Genomic DNA, 21,748 nt, shown 5'->3' on the forward strand with positions numbered 1-21,748 from the left:
GGGAGTTTGTTGAAAGTAAGACAAGAAGGAACATTTTAAAATTATTTCTGGAAAAGAAGACCTAGCACGCGCAGTGCTTCACTTTCCATCTTCTGCGGCAATGTTCCCATAATCACGTCTCTGTCCTAAGCATTTACAGCACATACAGATATGCTTTGTGGGGAGGGCATAATATGCTCCGCTTACTCTATTTCAAGCCCCACCCTTCCAAGTCTAGAACCTGTACGTGGCCTCCTCCATCAGACCACATAATAAAGTGTCGAGCGGAAAACAGAAATGCACCCTTAGAAATGTTTTCACCCTCAAAGAACAAAAGCCACTTACTGTTTGTCTGCCGGAACCACCTGGGTAACTGACACCGTGAAAAGGCCCATTGGCTCTGTGCCGGGTTACGGTGCTCCTTTGTTTGAGATCCTCATCCGAGTCCTCAGGCCCTCGCTTCGGTGATCCAGACAACTTCTCTTCAGAATCCAAATCACCACAAGGGCGCTCAGATACTAAAATGCTCCCCAACGAAGACCAGTTTGTTTTGCCCGGTTCTCAGAGCGAAGCTGCCACAGGCATGGATAAAAAGTAGCTCTCCCCACAATAAGCCAATTTCTCCTCCCCTTGGAAATTAGTCACTGAGTAACCTCAGCTCACATCCAACCACAGGCTACTGCGTGGGTGACTCAATCCTTCAACAATTGCTTACAGGGAAACCCAAAGCAAGGAAGGCTCAACGCTGAGAGCCCTGGGTGAACGGGTTAGCAAGAAAAGTTATATTACCAAACAGAAGCTACAGAAAGCAAAGATGATCCTTAAAGCTGACCAAGAGCCAGCCACCAAGAAGCAAAACCAACAGAGAAGAGGGTGCTACTTATCCCTCAGGACCGATTCTCGCAGCAGCTTCCTGTTATGGGTGCCGAAAAAAAAAATCTGGCCCAGCACCAAGACTTCCTTCTCCTGCTAGACTTTTGAAGTCTGGTTACTGGCAAGTAAAGGCAACCTATCTCTCCCCTAGGTTTGTGGTACCTGAGGGAAGACAGAGAGAGGGAAAAAAGACTGTCTACTAATTAACCAGCCAGTTTAACCAGGCTGAGCTCTCAGTCCTCTGCAGCTCAGGGCTAGTCATGGCTTTGGGGCTGGAAAACCCAGTTGAGATGAGGGGAAAGAGAGGGCAAGCCGCAGCTGCAGAAAGAGGCTCTCTGAGAAAGGCAAGCAGCTCCTGGCAGCCCCACCCTAGGCAACGGGGAAGAGAGAGTCAGGGGTTCTCCAGAGGCGTCCCCCGGGGAAGGCGCTGTACAGCCTGCTCTTCCAGGGAGCCAGGGACAAGAAGGGGCGCGCGTGTCTACCAGCAGTAGCGCGCTGGAGGACAGGTGTCAGCACCTGGCTAACAAAGGTCAGTGAGGCAGAAGCCAAGGCGTCCCTTGGCTCCCAGAAGTGCTCTATTTAGCCACTCCCCTGTTCTCTGAGCCCTCAGGGACAGTACAACACCCAGCTGGGAAGCCTGCAACACGGAACCTCAGACCTTGGGCTGGCTTTAAGCCACACCTCACTACCACACTCATGGCTGCCTGAGCATTTTTAAAAACATTTTTAGGCTGTCAGAGGTTGTTCTTGCGACCAAAAGAATTTTGTGACGTCGCTGAAGTTCAAATGCAGTCAGAACTGCGAACTCACCAAAGGAACCGTTTACTACCACCAAATTGCTTGTGGTTATTAAGGGAGGGGACGGTGGTGCCCATGACACCACCACCCTCCTAAGATGGCCCATTAGAAACAATATTTTGATGAAGTGGTTTGAAGAGGTTGGGAAAGTGGAGAAGGGATGTGAAAACCCTTATTTTGATTTTTTAATCTAATCAGCAAGGATTTGTTATTTCTCACCGGGCTACGGGAAGCACACGCTCTTGGCTCCCAGGCATCTGGCATACATTTGGCAGGTTTTGTTGGGTCACAGAAGGGCTTTCCAGGAAGGGGAATATAGAAATTGGCCTTCATTGTCTGTGGAAGCCACATCCAGGCCCACTGTCTTTGTTTAATGGCATAGGGCACAACATGGCTCTTTGAATGATTTGCTGTGCAGGACCACTTGTTCTAAAGGGTTATATTCAGAATGACAGGGGTCATGCCCTTCCTGCCCCAAAACAGAAGCAACAGACCCCCAGTGCTCTTTGGCTGAGTGAATCATGACATAATCAACATATTCTTTCACGACAGCCACCTTAAAGGGTGGTGACTTCTGTTGGTCCTGCTACCACGTGAGTCCGTGGTACCGCGGGAGGCAGTCTGGCCTACCTCTCCCATCTCTTCCTTCCCGCCACTTCAGAACCACATCCTTGCACTTTGGAAGTGCTCCAGGGCACCCTGCACAGTGCCCTGCAGTGTCCTGGTTTCATCTTTTTGGGGGCAGTAATTCACTGTCAGGGGTTTGAAAGGCAGCCCCATCCTGTGGTGAATTCGGATTAACTAAATGCTCTACAGTAAGCAGTGGTCTGATCCCAGAGAAGAGAGATGCTTTGCTATCCAAGGCTTTGAAAGAAGTGGTTAATGAAGCATCCATTTCTGAAAAAAATGTCCTGGTGTTGAACACAGCCCGACGGAGTGGCTCACAGTCTACAGAGGGCCCCTTAACCCTTTCCCAATGGTCCAAGTGCTGCCAACTACTGGCATCTCACACTCTAGCTTGATCAACAGGTTGCCCTCAGTCTTGCCTACCTTTCCATCAGCAGCCTTTGTGAGGCTGCCATTCATTTCCCATCTTCTCTTGTTGGACTAAGGCTGCAAGTAAAGTGGAAGCAATTTATCTCTTTTAGGTTAGCATTGAGAAAGGCCTCGCCAGTAAATGTGCAGTGTTATCTCAGTAGGACACAATGCTTATTCTCTGGGAAGACCAATGACATCGTAAAATTTGTTCCTAATTCTTCTTTCTCATTCATTATCAACTTAAGAAATACATACGTAAAAAGAAACTCCAATGTGCCTACAGGCATACACATGGTGTCATAAAAGGAAAGAATTATTATGCTGAAAATATTTCAAACTCTTGTTTATAATGTTAAAATTGCAAGGATGGTCACTTGTAAGGTCTTATTAATCTATTAATATTTCATTTGCTCATAAACAGACCATCTCCCAGACATGAGACAGACAGATTGTTGCCAAAATTATTGGATTCTCAGTAAAGAGATGATCCAGTCAGCGGTTAGTTTATGGCTATATTTAACATGAGTGTTATTCCCAGAAATAGTTTGACATGGAGAATCTAGTTGGGCCCAACACCACTAGATCTGGTGGACCAGCCCTGTGCCCAACAGTGATTAAAGATGCTTGGACTGGGGCAGAAAAAATAAAAAATATTAAGTACATTCTCTAACTTCCAAGTCACAGTCAGTGACAGGGCAGAACTGCAGGGCAGATAAAAGAAAAGCTCCCCTCTCTCATGGGTACTTGTCTTCCCCGGGGCTGGCTACTCCCTCTGTCATGGGCCAAGGACAACTCCTTCTGTATCTGTAGTGGTCACAGTTAGTAAAATCATATCTTCTTACAAACATGTCCAACAGATGGAACAAACAGCTCCCTGTCTGCTCTTCTCATCCACCCATGCTTCGCAGGGACAAAGGTCTTTTGTGCTCAGATCCCTTTCAGAAATCTAGATTTGCTGTTGGTATACTATCTAGGTGCTCAACTCAGTGGCTTACACGGTTCCTTTTGAGTAACAGCTATTGAAATGCCTATTTAATTATTAACGTGTACCTTAAATGTATAATACATTGCATTATCAACTTACAATGTTTCTTACTGTGAAAGGAATTTTAAATGTACCCTCGAGCAAATACATAGGATAATCACTTCATAGTTTTGTACTACAAAAGTGCTTTCAGTTATGATTTTATTTTATGGACTCCAGAAGTCAGTGAGATAAACAGGGCAGGTACTACTGTCCTGAATGGCTAGGGCATGAGATGTAGGAAGTTAAGAACCTTGCTCAGCATCATGCAGCAAGGACATACATGTAGTAGCCTTAGTCATATTCATCTGTAGGAGATAAGTTCCAACATATAACTAGATGCCTAAAACTGCAGATAGTACAGAACATTATATATACATATATATTATATATAATATATATGTATATACACACACACACATTTCCCCCTACACATATCCCAAAGAGATCAACAGCAATAATGAATGCGGGATAATTATAACAGTGCAATTTTAAAAAATTGTAATAAAAGCTACTTAGAACTTATAAACTGGTTATTCTTGAATATTTATTGACTAGTTTTAGATAAATGAAGATTGACCTTGGGGAGCTGAAATCACGGGAAGGGAAACCAAATACAAATATGATATATGATATATGATATGGTACATACATATATATATACATACACACAGATATCAATTATTTATGCACTAAAATGTCTGAGATGTATCTGATTAAAATCTCTCTCTGAGCATCATACCTCAGTTATGATAGTGATGCCACTCCAATTATGCTCCTGGGGACCAGAGAGCTCTCAAAGTTAACTCCTGCATCTCTCTGAGGAACGCATTAACCAATGACCAAGGCACAAGTCCCTTCTCTTAACCCTGTATCCAGCCTCTGTTTCAATACAGAAACTGGCCGTGCTAAGATGGGAGAAACTTAGATACCATAGCAAATAGTTTTAGGGTGATTGCAACAATGTGAGAATTAAGACGTCTGCTTATTTTGGCTTGATGACATAGCAAGTCTAAACTTACCAAATGAGTTCATAACGATTTATATAGAATTGTAATCACGACAACTGTAGATTAGTGACATAGAGTTTCAGGGCTCATTAGAGAAAAACGATGGTAGATACCTGAATGAATGGCAGAACTTGGAAAGCAAATGGTCACTTAGCACCCTCACCTTTTATCCTTGGGAGATGCATGAAGGTTCGATCACTGCTTCACAGAACAAACATAACACAAGGCGAGCTGCACTGCGGAGCCTGTCTTAAACAGTCTGCTGTGGCTGGTGAGAGGTGCTTTGCTGAGCCATCATTTTTATCCACAGCTAATGTGTCAAGAGAAGAAAGGATTGCAAAAGAAACAAGTCCCAGGGGATAACTCCGGACGACATAATTTACAAACCCAAACTCTCAGCCAATAAATGTCAAACAACAGTGGAGTTTCAGAGCAAAACAGCCTTGTGGCAATTTACCTTTGATTCAAAAGGGTCTTCTGCTCTTGCCCTTAAAAGTAGCTTCCAGTGTCAGTCACTTCCGTGGGCATCCAAGGAGGGAGGATGCTCACAGGTAAGCCTGCCAATAGATGCTGTGGTGCAGGGGAAAAGTGGCACCCGCTCAGTTCTTTCAAAGACGCTCCAACTTTGTATTTGTAACCAAGACGCCCTTGAAACCCAATCTGTGTTTCTGGGCTTTAGTTGGAGCCTGAGACAAAGAACATAAAAACACTTGCGAATATTTGGACCAGATTATTATTCCTGAATGACCTCCAAGGGTGTCTCTCAAAAATCAGTGCAGACAGACTGGCAAGATGTCTCCGTATGTAGAGACATGTGGCCCATGAGCCTAATAACCTCAGTTCAGTCCCCAGAACTCACGGTAGAAGAAGAGAACCAACTCATCCTCTGATTGCCACCCATGGGCCATGACATGTGAATGTCTATATGCAGGTGGACCCCACACACATGTGCACAATAAACCAATAAAAACAACAACAACAATAATAATAATTTTTAAAAATAAAAATATCCGTGTAGAATGATGGATATTCCAACACCAGTCTGGAATGATCATTGAAACTGCCTTCAAGTTCAGGAATTAACATGAGCTTCGTAACCTTTAGATAGGACTTCCTGTAATACCCACTCCAACAATAAGATTCTGCAAATTCATGGAGTGCTAATTGAGTAGTACTGTCTGTGGTAAATCTGGGGCTACAATGGATGAGGAAGAAGGGCTCTGGTGAGACACAATCCTTACTGGGCATACTGTTACCAGTCTTTGATCCCAACAACTGGGAGCAGAGTCAGGCAAATCTCTAAGTTCAAGGAGAGCCTGGCCTGCATACTGAGACAGAGACAGAGTCACATAGTGAGGTTCTGCCTCAAAATACATACATACATACATAATACATACATTAAAAACAAAATAAACAGTACACAATCCCCTACCTTTGAGGAAGGCACACTTTAGAAGAGAAAGTTAAGCATGCACATGTATATTCAAAATAGATCCAGAAAGAACCACTGAAATGAGTGCACTAGACAATATTCCAATTTTCCAGATGGACAAACTGACCCAGAACTTCAAAAAGCCAGGCCCAGAATCTACAAGATGCCAGAGCAGTCTTACAGTTCAGTAACTAGAGACCAGTGTTTGGGTCTGACCTTGGGAGGGTCTGAGGTTGAGTATTATTTTGGTACAAAATCAAGTGCACAGATATCTGAACAAAGGCATCTCTGCTGCTTGCTCCAGAAAAGGAGGGTCAAACAAACCAAACATATCCACATTCTCCAAAATTGCAGGAGAAGGTCTTCGAAACAGTGACTCCGGGATCCCCATGAACTCCACAAAAGTGCCCCATTCCAAAGGAATACCTTTGTGTTTGCAGTTCAAATACCAAGTGAGACAGCCGGTGAGCATGGCTTAGAAATCTGAGCTGGTCAGCAGAGCCACTGCCTTGCCTTATTTGGATAAATAACAGCCTCAAAGACAACCAGTTTGGGAGTCATACATGCCCTGTGGCTGAGCTTGGCAGCATCTCTGCCCATGCCATGCCCTGCCCTGCTCCAGCAGCAGATGGAGGAACTGAACTATCACCATCCCTTCCCCACCAGGCTGGTCCTGATACAAAATGTCTCCGTCTCAGACACTAGACCTGCTTCTCCAAGTTCCAAGAACATACACCCAGAATCATGGGCGTCCCCACTCTCAGGTGAAGCCCTGAATTCAGAAACCAACATAGTCCTAAGAAACCAAATGGTTAGTTAGCAGCTCAGAGACTTCCTGGAGAGACATCATGTCCCATGTGACAAAACGCGCACATCATGGAAGGAGGGCGATACAATCTAGTTGTTCTTGCCAATGCTGTGCCCTGAAAAGAGAATCCCTGTCCCACAGGGCACAGGAAGAAAAGGCGCTGGGATCAGTGGAGCATTTTCAAAGCCCCGAACCTGCACCTAGAGCTTTGCATTCACTTTAAAGATAAACTCCAGCTCAACAGCTTACTTTCTTTCTCCCAGTGCTCAACCCAACATTCAGCCTTTCCTCCTTTTAGGTGTGTGTGTATTCACTTAAATTTCTTCCCTTTTCTGAAAAACAACACGAGGTAAAATTTCTCCCAGGAAGGACAGAAAGATAAAAGTCAACAAATAGAATTTCTTAAAATCAGAATACTGAGCTCTTGGCCCCCTGCTGATGGCCTCTCCTCTGGTCCACCGACATATACAATTAATCACTTACCCCTTCCAAAGTTTTAAAGAATTTAATCAACCTCAGCAATTGTTGCCCCTCCCCATCACGGTGCTAAAGGAAGTAAGCAGAGTGTGGCAGAACCACACTGAATTATGGCAAAACAGGCTTGATTTCTCCCAGGAATCTCTTCTCCATCATGGGCTCCCAAACTTCACTGTGGCCCCAGCAGTGAGTTTCACTAAGCCTCTAACTGTGCAGCTGCATTGTGCTTACCCTTCTCGGGCCATGAATAGTAAATGACTTAAATCATTGCTACATTATCTGAGATGAAGAAATGCATGAAAAACTTGCATTATTTTTTATATCACCAACAAATATTCATGGGCTCCTCACTGAGTTGTGAGGCAAAAACAAGTATATAAAATGGATAATATTCACTTAAATATATTCACAGGAGGATGAAGAAAATAACACCTTCTCTTGGTGAAACAGAAGAACTCATGAATGAATGGCAATTTGGAATGCAGGCAATGTATACCTGGTTGTACTATATCTCAAGGACTGCATCCCGAGTAATGCACGGACTTACATTTAAGAAGATATATGAAAATGTTCTTGCCGGTGCCAGGAAGATTACTTATGAGGTAAAGATGCCAACAGACAGGCCTGATACCCGGAATTCAATCCTGGGGATCCATGAGGTAGAAAGAAAAGAACCAACTGTTGTAGAACATCTTTCTAAGATGTGCTACCTTTGTTTATGCTGTGGAACATTTGTTTAATGATGCAAAGATGTGTTACATTCCTTAATGTTACATTTGTTTAACTCTGTGAAGCTGTGTTACTTTACTTGTCTAAAACACTGATTAGTCTAATAAAGAGCTGACCAGCCAACAGCAAGGCAGGAGAAAGGACAGGCGGGGCTGCCAGGCAGAGAGAAATAACTAGGAAAAATCTAGGGGGAGATCAAGGAACAAGAAAAAGAGGGGCCATCTGTGAAGCTACACAGCCAGTCGTGGAATAAGAAGGAAGCAGACATCTGGGTACCTTAAGACAGTCCTTGGGCAAAAATTATATTTTACTGTTGCCCAAAATTGGACATTTCTTTTGAGACAGGGTTTTTCTGGGTATCCCTGGCTGTCCTGGAACCAGCTCTGTAGACCAGGCTGGCCTCAAACTCACAGAGATCCCCCTGCCTCTGCCTCCTGTACTGGGATTAAAGGTGTGCGCCACCACTGCCACCTGGCAAGTGCATATCGTTTAATAAAAATTGTGACTCAAAGTTCTATCTTTGACTTATTTTTATGCCCTGATCTCAAGGTAATTCAGAATAGGAACTTACTAGCATTTTCCCAAGTTTCTTCAGATCATTGTTATAAATAACAAAAATACAGAAACATTTTAGAACATATTTCAGTCTTAAAATGGCTACATTAACATAATTACAGCCTTGGATGCCAATACGGCCACATTTCTCATTTTTATGAGAATACAGAGGTTCTCTTAGATCACAAGCTAATAGGCCCCTTGGTCTAAATATACACAGAGAAATCTGCCACAGATTTCTGAAGTGATGAGGTCTGACCCTGTAGATATCGGGCTGGGTAAATTAGTCTGCAGCAGGGAGGGTCTTTTTTCCTTCTTCTTCTGCCTTTAAACAGCTGCTAGGAAATATATTTTTAGATTCGCTTTTAAAGGAAAGCAAAAATGCTATCTACTTTTGGAGATGCATCTAGAATGTTCCTTCACGCACAACCACGTGGTGCTAACCATCTCCAGAAAGCTGTAATCAACATCTCTCCTTGGGGGTCAGCACAAAACACAGTCCTACACAAACACAGTCCCACACAAACACAGTCCCACACAAACACAGTCCTACCCCTTCATCTTAAATGAAGTATCTGACTGATCACGTAGTGGAGCGCCTCCTGAGAAACGCACAGCAGTGTTCAGGTTCACTGAGAAAATCTCCACTGTGGGTGTGCTTTGGCTTTCTGCTGTGTGCGGCTCTGTTCGACAGTTCTTGCTACTCCATTAAGGGCGAATGAGAAGTAATGGGTTCAAAGGGGTGAAATTACAAGGTAAACCATGACCTTTGATGTTCCGGGAAAAGGGAAGGAAGGAAGGAGGGAGGGAGGGAGGGAGGGAGGGAAGGAAGGAAGGAAGGAAGGAAGGAAGGAAGGAAGGAAGGAAGGAAGGAAGGAAGGAAGGGATGAAGTCAGTGCATGTGTGGACCTGGACTAGCGAATGAGCCAAGCATAGCGTTCATGCTTCAGGAATGCGGCGTGGCTTGGTGCTGCCCTACAGTGGCTTAAGTGATGTCCTGGATGTTCACACCTCTGATTAGGCGAGGCCTCGAGGAAATATATCTGCACAAAATGACTTCATGAATACTGCCTCTCTTATGGGGAACAGCCAGACGTTGGAGTCCTGAGAACTCTTCAAGGGGAATTAGATGGGATTTTGGCAACAAAATGATTCTTTCTTTTCAGTTATACACAATCCGTAATAATTACACCTTCCATGACCCCCGGCTTAGACTTCATCCTGAAGTTTCAGTCTATGGGATTAATGCTCCATTCACAAGGCAGGATTGACATTTAGGCTCTAACCCTATTCTAGCTAAACTATACCACTTACTTAATAATTGTCTCTAAGTCAGTTTTAAACTGACTTTTATCTGCTTACCTGTGAGCAAAACAACAATACTCATTAGTTCCTAGGCCCTTAATCTCACAAATCTTTTAAAAACCATTAAAGACTATATTATACAATGACTAAAATCTAAGCTAGTGTAGTAGCACACATCTGTAATGCTAGCCATTGAGTCCGGCATGGGATACAGGGTGAGACCCCCCAGAAATAACAGAAATGAAAGGATGCAGAATCCCTTTTCCGTGTGTCACCTCAAAATCAGTGGTGCAAGGCGAGTTTGCAAACCACTTTGTAAGTAGTTTGGCCACAGAACATTAAACCTGCACACAAAACGACGGCAGGCAAGAACTGCGGCAGCAGAGAAACGGACAACCAAGGATGCTGCTGCAACACTGCACAACATTATGGAAGCTAATAGTTTTTGATTTATTCAATGTATCGCATAATTTGAAGCAGCTGCTATTTCTCAATTGACTTGATGACCTATTCCTTTTTCATAAAAATACAGGATAGTCTAAATTTGGTTAGTCCAACATCTATTTTTGGTGCAGGCCCATGCATTTCCAATTAATGAACCCTAGCTCTGACAGGATCTCTGGTTCGTTTTTAGTAAGATAATCAAGAAGAGAGATGTGGGCTGCTTTCTTGCAGAGTAAATGAAGCAAGCTGTCCCAGCTACAGTCATGGATGCTGGGAGGTGGAGAGTCTTCCCAGACCTGCCAAGAAAACAGCTGGGAAGCTGGGCATGGAGGCTGAGTGTCCTCATGAAGACCTGGAAAGAATAAGCGAGTTGGAGGACAACCTTGGCTTCATAGTATCTTCAAGGCCAGCTTACATTACACAGTGAGTCTGTGTCCCTTCTGTGTCTCTCTGCCTCTCTGTCTCTCTCTCTGTCTCTCTCTCTGTCTCTCTCTCTTTCACACATACACACACACACACGCGCGCACACACACACACACGCACATGCACACACGCACACACCACACACACGCACACACACACACACCACACACGCGCACACACACACACCACACACATGCACACACGCACACACCACACACACGCGCACACACACGCACGCGCACACACACCACACACACCAGATGAGACCCAGAGGAATGAGAACAGTAGCAAAGGTCCACACAGCATGGCTAGGGGTGAGGATAACGGACTGGTCTGGGGCGGGCAGCTTGGGCTCCTTCACCATTTTTTATCCCTTCTTTGGTTTGTAAACCTGACTAAATCTCTCCAACCATGCTAAGCCTCTTGGATCTGAACTTCCAGTTTACAAAAGGTGATGCCTAAGTCCCTCTTTCTCGCTGTTGGGCCCGAAGACTTCGAATTGATCAGGCTTAGCCATTGAGGGAAGGAACAGCAACTATGGAGGTCGTGTGTGTTTCCTGAGTCATGAATCTAAAGGAGTATTTCCTCAAAAGCAGACGGAACACTTCTCGCTCCTGCACATTACACTTGAGCAAAGAAGCTGCTAGCCCCGTGGGGGAAGTACACTGGAGAGAAATGCCACTATACATCGTTAACACATTATTCTCTCTACACTCAAATGCATATGAAAACAGCCCACTCACCTGAGATACTTTGGGAAAGGCACAAAAGTGGTCAGCCTGCCTTGGAGCAGGATGCCAGACCTAGGAAGCCTGGGCTGATAAAGCCCGGAACAATCTGGCAGAGTCTTGCCGGCCTTGGCGGAAATCCACAAGGAGTATGGAATAGTGAAAGTGTGGCCAGAGAACCTGTGAGAAGGAGGTTTACAGCTGGGAGACAAGGAAGCAGGCTCCTAGTCAAAGGCGGCTTCTGCTAGCATCAAAGAAATGGGCGTGGCTTGGATAGGATAGGAGAGGCAGGGGGTGTGGCAAAGAAATGGGCGTGGCTTGGATAGGATAGGAGAGGCAGGGGGTGTGGCAAAACTTTTCCTGCACTGAAGCTTCAGATGGGTGGGGGCTGCTGAGTGGCAGAGGAGCGAAACTGCTTCAAGTGATATTTAGGTGGGTTGGTGGTGTGGCCAACCTTGGATTTCAGATCAACGGCAGCATAGCCAATTAGTGTATATTAATTAACAAAAGGAGTTTTGTTTTGAAATTTTTATAATTTGCTGTAATGGGGTTGGAGGCAGACTGCCTTGATCCTGAAACCCAATCCTGTGTGGTGCTAGCAGCTGCATCCCTGGTGAGAACTTTGCATAACAAACCACCAGGATGGACATTTTCTGCTGTCAGGCTGTGGTTTGGATCTTCGGCAGGGACTAAGGAGAGCAAGAAGGTTAAGCAAGCCTGCAGCCCTAGCTCTAGAACCTCCCCCTTCAATATCCTTCAGCGTTGCTCTTGCCTCTTTCGGAAGGGCAGTGGGAAGGCACCCGGAGCAGTCTCTCTTAAAGACTCTCAGGTCCATTTTCGAGCTCACAAACACACTCCCCGCTCTGTCCCACAAACACGGCTCTTGCTTGCTGTGCCCCTGCTCCCCCTAGCAACTTAGCATTTGTGGAAAGGAAATGGTAAAAGCCTGCAGCAGAGACAGTCACCCATGCAAAGGAATTTCATTTTCTCCGCTGCATCTGGTGCTGGCTGCCTTCATGTCACTTTGACTTGTAATTCCGTCCAGGGGCAAACATAAACATCAGCCCGAGCAGTGATAGGCTTTGAAAGGTCCCAATTTACAAAAACCAACCAAACAAGAGACTCCCAAACAACAACAAAACCCACTACAGTACAAAATGGTACCTTGACACTGAGTAAACATGACTTTTTAACTACTCCCAAGGTAAATTATGTGCATTGGCTCCAGGCCTGAAACTTAGCTCTTGATGAGGCTGTGAGTGTCAGACTCAGACACAAAGGTTCTGGAAAGGAAGCCTGGGTTTCAGTCCCAACTCGGCTACTTACTAGTGTGTTTTATTGTTACTTCATCATGCTTAGCTTCAGTTTTCCAACCTTAAAATGGGTATCACAGTACTTATGTCATAGGGCTACCATGATGACGATAGGAAATGATACACACAACGGAGATCACATTGGCGAACAATGCCCTACACTTTAAAATCATCTACAAACAGGGATGAAAACACTACTGGATGGATAAGCAGATCCATGCACGTGTTCCTTTAATAGAAAGTTGACAGGTTTAAAAGGGCATGCCCCCATTAAATTCATTTTAATGTGCTCTCTGATGTGATTTTACACAGAACTGTTGTGACAAAAACCAGGATTTCTTTCAAAGCCGTTCAAGCAATTATTAAATTTTACATTAACAGACTGTTTCAAAACTGGACACTTGTTCAGCATTCCTCAAGCTTAAATTGATATCTTCCTAACTCTCTTTCTAAACTATAATAATTTAACAATTTAAGAAGAATTTCACAGGAAAAAGAACTTAGTAACTTCCCAGAATACTACAAGTCAACACACACTTTTCTCTTATTTTTCTTAAATTTTCTCTACTGATCTCAGAGCTGAATGCAAGATATCTTTATGAAGATACTGCCGATTGCCACAAACCCATAAATGAATGAGCCCCGTTTAGGCAAATTGTACCAACGTTCCAAAGCCTTTCCTAAGATACAAGGTTAAACAGAAACAGGCTCACGGCTCTGTAGATCAGAGACAGCCCAGTGGAATTAAAGGGGGGACTTTTAAAAAACAGATTAATTCCAGCAACAATGAGATGGCTTTCAAAGCAGCATGCAAGAAGTTCAAACAAAACCTCCAACTTCAGCTCCTCACTGGAGAGAACACAGGAGATGTACAGAGAGGAAGGGAGGGTACAGCCCGTGCTGGAGCCGGACCGCGAAGTCTCGAGGGACTGAGTTCTGTTTTAAAGGCAGATCTTACCTTTCATCTTCCGTGGCCTGTTCTTTTCTAGAGGAAACTTTCTGGACTCACAGGGACCGCAGGGCCACCCATCCATCTGTCGAATGCTTCCAGCCCCGTCTCTTCATGGTGAGTAAATGCGAGGCTTTGCTTTCTTACAGAAGGAAGCTTTTAGTCAAAACATGTGGTTTAAAGGAGCAATAGCCACCCTTGTTAAAACTATTTCACGGACATTCAGAGGTATTACTTCTACTCTGTGGAAGTTAAAGCTGAGCAGGCGTGCATTTCTCCTGTTCCGGAAATCAGCATAACGAAAACCAATGCTGAGCCAACGAGAAATGTTTCTTCCCTGTGTGCTGTCTGGCAGAAACTGCAGCCAGATCAAGGAAGCACGTGATGTTTATAAATACAATATGGCTCATGTTGTCATAACCTCTCAATGACAAAAAGACGTGTAAGGGAAAACAAGCGGCCACTCAGCAGGAAAAATGAGATTTGCATCAGTTGGAAGCTGCCTGTCTGATGTGCAGGTTTGCTTCTGAGAAAGCGAAGACCTGAGAACACGGAGGGAAGGCGTACCGGGCAGACTCCGCATTAAAATGCGCTGGCTGGTTAGTCACCACAGCAAGGCTGTGACACGGCCATCCGAAAGGCACAGGTAAAGGGGGCACCTGGAGCTCATTGTTCATAACCAAGACCCACAGTCTCACTGATGCTAACAATGAGCGAACGGCAAGCTTTGTACAGCCTGGAGCTGATGAGAAAAATGTCAGATGTCGATGTCGCCATCGACCATGGGCTATTCTGATTCCTGGTCGGCCAGATATTTAGAAGCAGGGGTTTCAACATCTGTCTTGTTTACTGTTACAGCACCAGGATCTGGAGAAGCATGACTGCTAGAAAGAGCTGGCTCAGCAGGCTGCAGGGGGTGGGGGGACTTCTCTGACATTTTATAGTTGTGGGGTGATGCTCACTGTTGTAAAATCATAGTGCTTAGTTTGAAGATATTTGAAATGATAACAACCCACTCCACCTGAAGGCAGTTTTTGTCCTCAGGCATTGTGCACACAGCAACACACGGTATCTTACTTAGGTTTTTTTTTTAATGGGAGAGCTAGATTTCTACTGCAGGTAAGTGCAACCCCTGGGACTCACTCTTTCAGGGGGGGAAAGGCTGACAGATGTGCATTTCCCACAGTCACTGTATCTGAGAAAGCCAGGCTTTCCCCATCACTGTGATTCTCATCTGAATCTCCAGGGAAAACAACCACTGTCCTGTTGCAAGAGACAGAAAGGAGAATACGGGAAGACAAGTAGGCATTCTTATTCCTCACTGGGAATGAAACCACCAGCAGCCTATTTACAGACCATTGTATTGACATTAGCAAATAAAGCATTACCAGAAAGTTCAATAGGAAAATGCTGACCTAAGTAATATTTTCCATGACTGCATTTAGTCAGAATCTCTGCAGGAAGGGCTAGTGAGAGTCACAGGGAGTGTGAAGGTGAGAGAAAAGAAGATGTGTGGCTAGAAGAGTGTATCTGTAACCACAAAGTAAGCACGAGAGAAGAGCACGCCAGGAGATACGGGGCTGAAGGGGTATCATGGAAGTTCCAAAAAAGGACAGTGATGGAGAAAAAGTTTGATGAAGCCTGGCTCCTGCGTTAGGTCTTCAAGAAGTGAAAATACATAGACATGGAGGTGACCCATGGACACAGACGATAGAGACTAAGAAGATGGTATGGCCACAGAAGTGATCATTACCATCTTTCTGAGTTCTGCCGAGCTCTGCATCCAGTTCCACATCTCTTGCTTCTGAGGGAATCAAAGGAATTTCTCTCTCATTGTGTTATAGAAATCGAGTAGGAACAAATATAAAAGCAACACCGAACAAGGTGCCAGGCACAGAGTAAGTGAATCATGAACATGAGTTTCTAATACCACTGCCACTGAACAGGCAGAGGGGCCTGGCTAGGACAGAGAGCACAAGCAATGAACAAAGCCAGGGAGTGTTTTCTAATATTCCATCTCTGTGGTAGACTTCCATTCCTACAGTGTTATTTGGTTCCTCCCAAATCCAAAACTTTCATCTTAGCCAGAACACAAGAGACACAAGAGTTCTGCAGCCTGGTCACCTCCTCCACCTCCCCCTCTTCCTCTTTGTGTAACTCCCTCTTCCCTTCCCTCCTCGTTTCTTTGTGCTGTTGTTATCTTTTGGGTCGTCATCAAAGAACAGGACGGGACAAAGTAAAAGAAGAGGATACCACGGAGTGGGTATCCAACCATGTCAAGAAACAAAGCAAACAATAAAGTAAATAAATAAAAACTAGAATAAATTTTTAAAAAGTACATTATACTAGGAAGAGTAACTTCTTTTACATAACGTTTTATAACTTATAAAACATATATGTCAATATCAAGAGAGGAAAGCTGGGGCTGAATACAAAGAAGCTAAAGGAAGTGGGCTCAGATCTGGCGGGCAGTGCTTGTCAGCTGTGTGAGCTGAAGAGAGGCTTCTTGAGCCTCAGTTTTATCATCTGAAAAAAAAATGGATTCAGCACACCTATTTTGCAGAGACTTTAAATTTAGTTAAACTACGAAGGGCTTTCCCATGCTGCTTCCACTACAGACACAGGAGGGTCTATGATCTGACAACAGAACAATGACACACAGAAAATACTATTTATGTCTGGACAGACTCTGCAAAGAAACTAATACAGCTCACATGAATTATTATAATCCTGTAAAGAAAAAAAATGAAAGCCAAGAGGAATACATGACAAGAGGAAGAAGAAAAGCAACGAAATTAAAGGGGGAGGCCAGGAACAAAGCCAACACACAAAGTACAGCCTGCAAGTGCCTGCACTCTTGCTGTGGGTGGGCCACAAATTTAATTCTAAGCTTTAGAGTAGCAACACAAAGAAGGAAAATGATCACGTACCAGACTGCAAGTGTCCACATGATAAAAATAAACCAGGAGAAGGGAACTATTCTTGGGAGGGAGACTGGGGATATTTTTACAGTGGGTCCTCACTAGGAACATCACAACATCTGTAGCAACACAGTAACCATTGTTCTGGGATGTGACCACATCCCACATCTACCGCCTGCCCCTCCACACCCCACATCTACCGCTCCTCCACACCCCACATCTACCACCCCACTGCACCCCATATCTACCACCCCACCACACCCCACATCTACCACCCCACCGCACCCACATCTACTGCCCCTCCGGATGCCACACTGGCTTCAGGGAGACATGGAGGTGAATGTGGTATGATCTGGGCCTTTAAAGGACACACCATCTTCGGGATAAGGTGAACATGACTTAAGGGTTAGAGAAGAGAGAATGTGTGTGCTTGCTCCTCAGAGGGAAGCCAGGATTACACTGAGCACTCAGAAGCCTTCGGCAGCATGCCATCTTTCATTTAGGCCCAAAAAGCAGTCTTTAATTTGAATTACTTTTTAAACATTTTACTGTGGAAATTTTAAAACATAAAAAAATAGAGAAAAAAAAGGAGCCCCTATTACCTTTCTATGTTTTTCAAAGTTGTTTCCTCTACTACTTTTTTTCCATTGCTGGAGTATTTTAAAGAAAACTTCCTTCAGCATGTCGTTTAATGTGTAAATACTAACCTGTTATTCTAACCCATATAGCTGTCAGTTATTCCTTAATATCTTCTGATGCCTAACACATGTTAAAACTTTCCAACGAGTTTTAAAGCTGTCTTTTACAGTCAGTCCATTCTCTTCAGGATCTACAGACAGCCAGCGAGCAAAGCCTCAGAGCTGGCAGCACGTCCTCCCGTGTTTTCATATGCCAGTAGCTATTGGAGGGAGGAATGAGACGACTGTCCATTAGTACATTAAAAGAGAAGACTCAGTCCGTTTTGTGTTGCTATAACAAAATATTCAAGGAGGTGGGCATTTTTTGTTGCTGTTGGCCCCGTTCAGTTGGATAGGAAATCCAGATCCAGGTACAGGTGAATAGCAAGGGCGAGTCTATTCAACAATACGGCAAATGAGCGGAAGGGAAGTGGTCATGTAAAGAAGGAGCCAGGCATGTGAGTAGCCTCCCTCACTTTGTGAGAACCATGGCTGCCATAACTTGCCACAATCAAGTTTGGGGAACTAAATTAATCCCCTTTGAGCTGGTTCCCTCAGGACTCGATAACTTTTCTCTAGACCACTGAAAACGCACCTCTCACTACCACGACATTGCAGGCCACACGTCGGGAACACGTTGAATGTTCCACATGTCCCTAGCAGGTCGACATAATAGGGCACTCTGGATACCAAGAACAAGAAGAAATTGACATGGGAAGTAAGAACTGAGCAGGTGCGAAACGGTGAACACCGTGGTTAAATCAGTGGAGGTGAGCTGTGCACCTTGACTAGGAAGCAGCCTCCTCAGGCGATAGCAGCAACCAGCTCAGCAGCTGCCTAACACAAACAAGGGCTCAGCGCTATAAATATGCAGGCCACACCAGCGTCTGCCTCAAAGATCTGTCTTGGGGACTAAATACTTGCCGGTGCCTAATAAAAGCTCACGAGTTAGCCCTGATGGGAGCATCAGTACAGACACCAGAGAGCTGTCTGCGAGACACTTCCTGAGGGACATGGACAAGGGCTGGAGAATGGTTGAATATTTTGAAGGACGGGTGCCAGGGAGGTTAGTAACCTAACTTTAAAAGTGTTTTTATTTTTAATTATGTGTAGGTATGTATGTCTGTGTGTGGGTTTGTGCACCAGAGTGCAGTGCCTAAGGGGGTCTGATCCCTAGAAGTTGGAGTAATATCTGGCTATAATCTGCCAAATATGGGTTCTGGGGACTGAATTCAGGTACTCTATGAGAACAGGAATTGCTCTAACCCACTGAACTCTTTCCTCCAATCGCAAATTCAATGTTTTCAGATCTCTCCAGCTCCATTCCCTGCACATGCATGGGCAAGCGTGTGGTATGAGGACACAAACACAGGCACTCCATCCTTCAGAGGTAGAGAATCAAGGGAGTTCTTCAGTAGTAGAACTAGAAGTACTGGAAGAAAGTTCAATGTGAAGGTAACAGCTTGGGACAGTGGTTCTCAACCTGTGGGACTCAAGCTTTTCGGAGAGGGTCGAATGGCCCTTTCACAGGGGTTGCATGTCAGATAGCTACATTATGACCAAAAGCAGCAGCAATGAAGCAGTTATGAAATAGCAACAAAAATACTTTTATGGTTGAGGGTCACCCCAACATGAAGAACTACATTAAAAGGTCACAACTTTAGGAAGGGTGAGAACTACTGGCTTACAGGTTACACGCTTGGGTTTGGAATTAAAGAATGAGGATCTAGAAATACATTTTTGCGTTCATTCAGAGTTAGAGTTTTTAAACAGTAGTTCAAGCCGTGATAAGATGAAAATCACAAGTTCAAGGTTAAACTAAAAGAAGAGCTGAGGGAGAGAGAGAGAGAGAGAGAGAGAGAGAGAGAGAGAGAGAAGCTTAAACTGCATAAACCTTGACTGAACACACTGAAGCCACTGAGGAGTGATGGAAAGGTCTATGGAATAAAGGAAGCCAGGGTGTGTTGCATGTAGGCAAAGAATTTAGCCATGGTGTGGAATGGAAGCCATTGGTTTCTAAGGTGATCGTTCCTCATCGTCAACGCAAGGCTCAAATAGAAGACAACTGGGAAGCAGCAACTGACTTGGTATTTGTAGTTAATTTAAGATGCAAGGCTAATTCTGGGGAGGGTGTCCTAAATATAAATCCAGCGGTTGTCTGCATTCAAGTAAAAAATTAGAGACACATGAGTAAGACCCACTGTAGGTTGAGAGCATTTCACAATGACATTAGAAAATCTTGGGTAATAATATTAATTACACAAGAAATAGAGAAGCCCCAAAAGATAAGATAACAACCAGGTTTAGCGAACAGGAAGCCAAAAGTTCCCTTTGAGAGTCACAAAACAGAATGAATGATCTTCCTGGTATGTATAATTTGAGAATAAGCACACATAATGTATTCAGAAGGGCCTGCTCCATATGGTGGTACCAGTTCTCTGGTAATTGAATGATCAAACCTACCTGATGTAAGGAACAAAAGCCATGTGACTAAATTAGATTGGGGCGCTCTACACCCACATGGAAAGCATCAGCAGACTCAGGAGTCCAGTTAGGTATGTTCAGTCCTAGCCAAGAACAAGTCTCATTAGACACAGAGGCCTCAGCAAGACTCGGCTAGATGTTAAATGAAAAACTAGATGCCTGCTTCCCCACAAAAATTCCATGCACACTCAGAGGCCCATAACCTCGGAGTTAATACTTTGGTCTAACTTGCTTCCTGGGCCACACCAGTCTTATCATAAAACCACACTGGGAGAACAACCTGTAAATTGTAGATCCAGTCTCCCATTTCCTCTGACTCAAAGCCAAGGTATTAAAGTCCTTGTTTAAGGAAAATCTCAGAGGTCATTGCAGACTCTAGGTATTGCTGCTACGGCTCCTTGGCTTGTTCCAGTTCATGTCTTTTTCATATGCCTGTTTATTGGGAAGGAGTGGATGGCCCAAAGGTCTGGTCCAGGCTGTCTCTGGGAGGCTAGTGAGTGAAGTCTAATGACATCTGGTGCAGGTGAACGGTTGTCATGGCATTCCTTCATGGCCACGTTCACAGTGATAACAGCTGGTACTTGCTCTGTTCCGTTCTGTTCACACTAGCAGTGACGGTCTACAGCTGGACTGTATACAGGCCAGGCTTAGCAAAATTCCTTGCCTTTTCCCAGCAATGCTGCTGTACTCACCGGGAGAGAGCAGACAGCTCCAATTCCCAGAACCCAAAGAGAGGCTGGAAGATTACCACATCTTAGTTTTAGGATTCTAGGGAAAGGTTCTAAGTTATGAAGATCAGACATGATCATACCTAGATGGTTCTGACAGAGCTTTTTGTGTTTCTCATTTCTGAGTAATCTTTACTAAAATACAAGGACTTTTTGACTAACTACATTATGAACATTTGTTGTCCCTCATTTGAAAATAATGACTGAGTTTCTCTCTTGTACACACACATAACTGTTATCTGAAGCGGGCTCTGAACAATCCAGAAAGGAAGCACTCACGTTTTACCCCCAAGCAAAAGCTGAAGAGCAAAGTCTGTGCATCTTAATAGGTTGCACGCATATGGTTAATATTTGATGTTCCTGGTCCCCACCGCAAGTCCTGTCTGTGTAGGCACCAAATGTGCTTGAGAGTTAAAACAGGTGTCTCCCACAGCCACATGCAGGGCTCCCAGAAACAATTGGGGGGGGCGCCTGCCTGAGGAAGGTCTCTGTGTAACAGAAACAGAGTATGGCAGAGGTGCAGGTGGAAGGAAGGCACATCCGAACTAAAGATGCGTGAAAGGCAAAACTTAGGTGTTTTCCCAGAAAGAGCACAGCAGAGTCATGCCACCCAGGGTCTCATAACGTCCACCTAAGCTCCCTTAAAGGAATGGCCCATTGTCTTCACACGGTTCTGGATTGCAGTTACATGTAACTGACTAAGAACAAATTTTAAAATTCTAGATTTTTCTGAAGTAGCACTGCAGCCTTTTAATTTGAGTCACATAGTATTTTACACACAGGGGAAAAGAAAGAAAAAAGAAAAAGAAAAGCAGTTGGGGACATAATATAGGCCTTTCCCTTCAAAACGGTGGGTCCTGGTCCCACTGGGCCTTGGCTCACAATGCAATCCAGTTTCATGGACACTCTTCCGGAGTCCTCAGCTGGATCCCCTGACCTTTCCTGTGTTTAAACTCACATATCCCAGGCGGAAGGTAGAACTCTGGTTCCTGTAGATTCTGCAGCCTAATGCGCTGCACATGTGATGCGAGGGTACAAGAGAACGGGACACGA

General features: G+C 44.5%; 1 protein-coding gene across 20 annotated transcripts in view; it reads right to left on the bottom strand.

The window, feature by feature from the left end:
* The window catches only part of Kiaa1217 (KIAA1217 ortholog), a 789,856-nt gene that overhangs the window by 64,549 nt on the left and 703,559 nt on the right, over positions 1–21,748 (bottom strand). Inside the window, exon 1 of one of the 20 annotated variants that reach the window (XM_048460713.3) lies at positions 13,895–14,240. The exons of 17 other annotated variants lie outside the window; for them this stretch is intronic. The gene's annotated coding sequence lies outside the window, so the exon portion shown is untranslated. Of the gene's footprint in view, positions 1–324; positions 1,317–11,638; positions 11,841–13,894; positions 14,241–21,748 lie in introns of those variants that run through there. 2 more of the 20 variants (XM_085699019.2, XM_048460714.3) reach the window with 2 other exon arrangements.

This window comes from Myodes glareolus, chromosome 14, assembly GCF_982192425.1.
Source record: "Myodes glareolus chromosome 14, mMyoGla1.1, whole genome shotgun sequence".
NCBI classification, from domain to species: Eukaryota; Metazoa; Chordata; class Mammalia; order Rodentia; family Cricetidae; genus Myodes; species Myodes glareolus.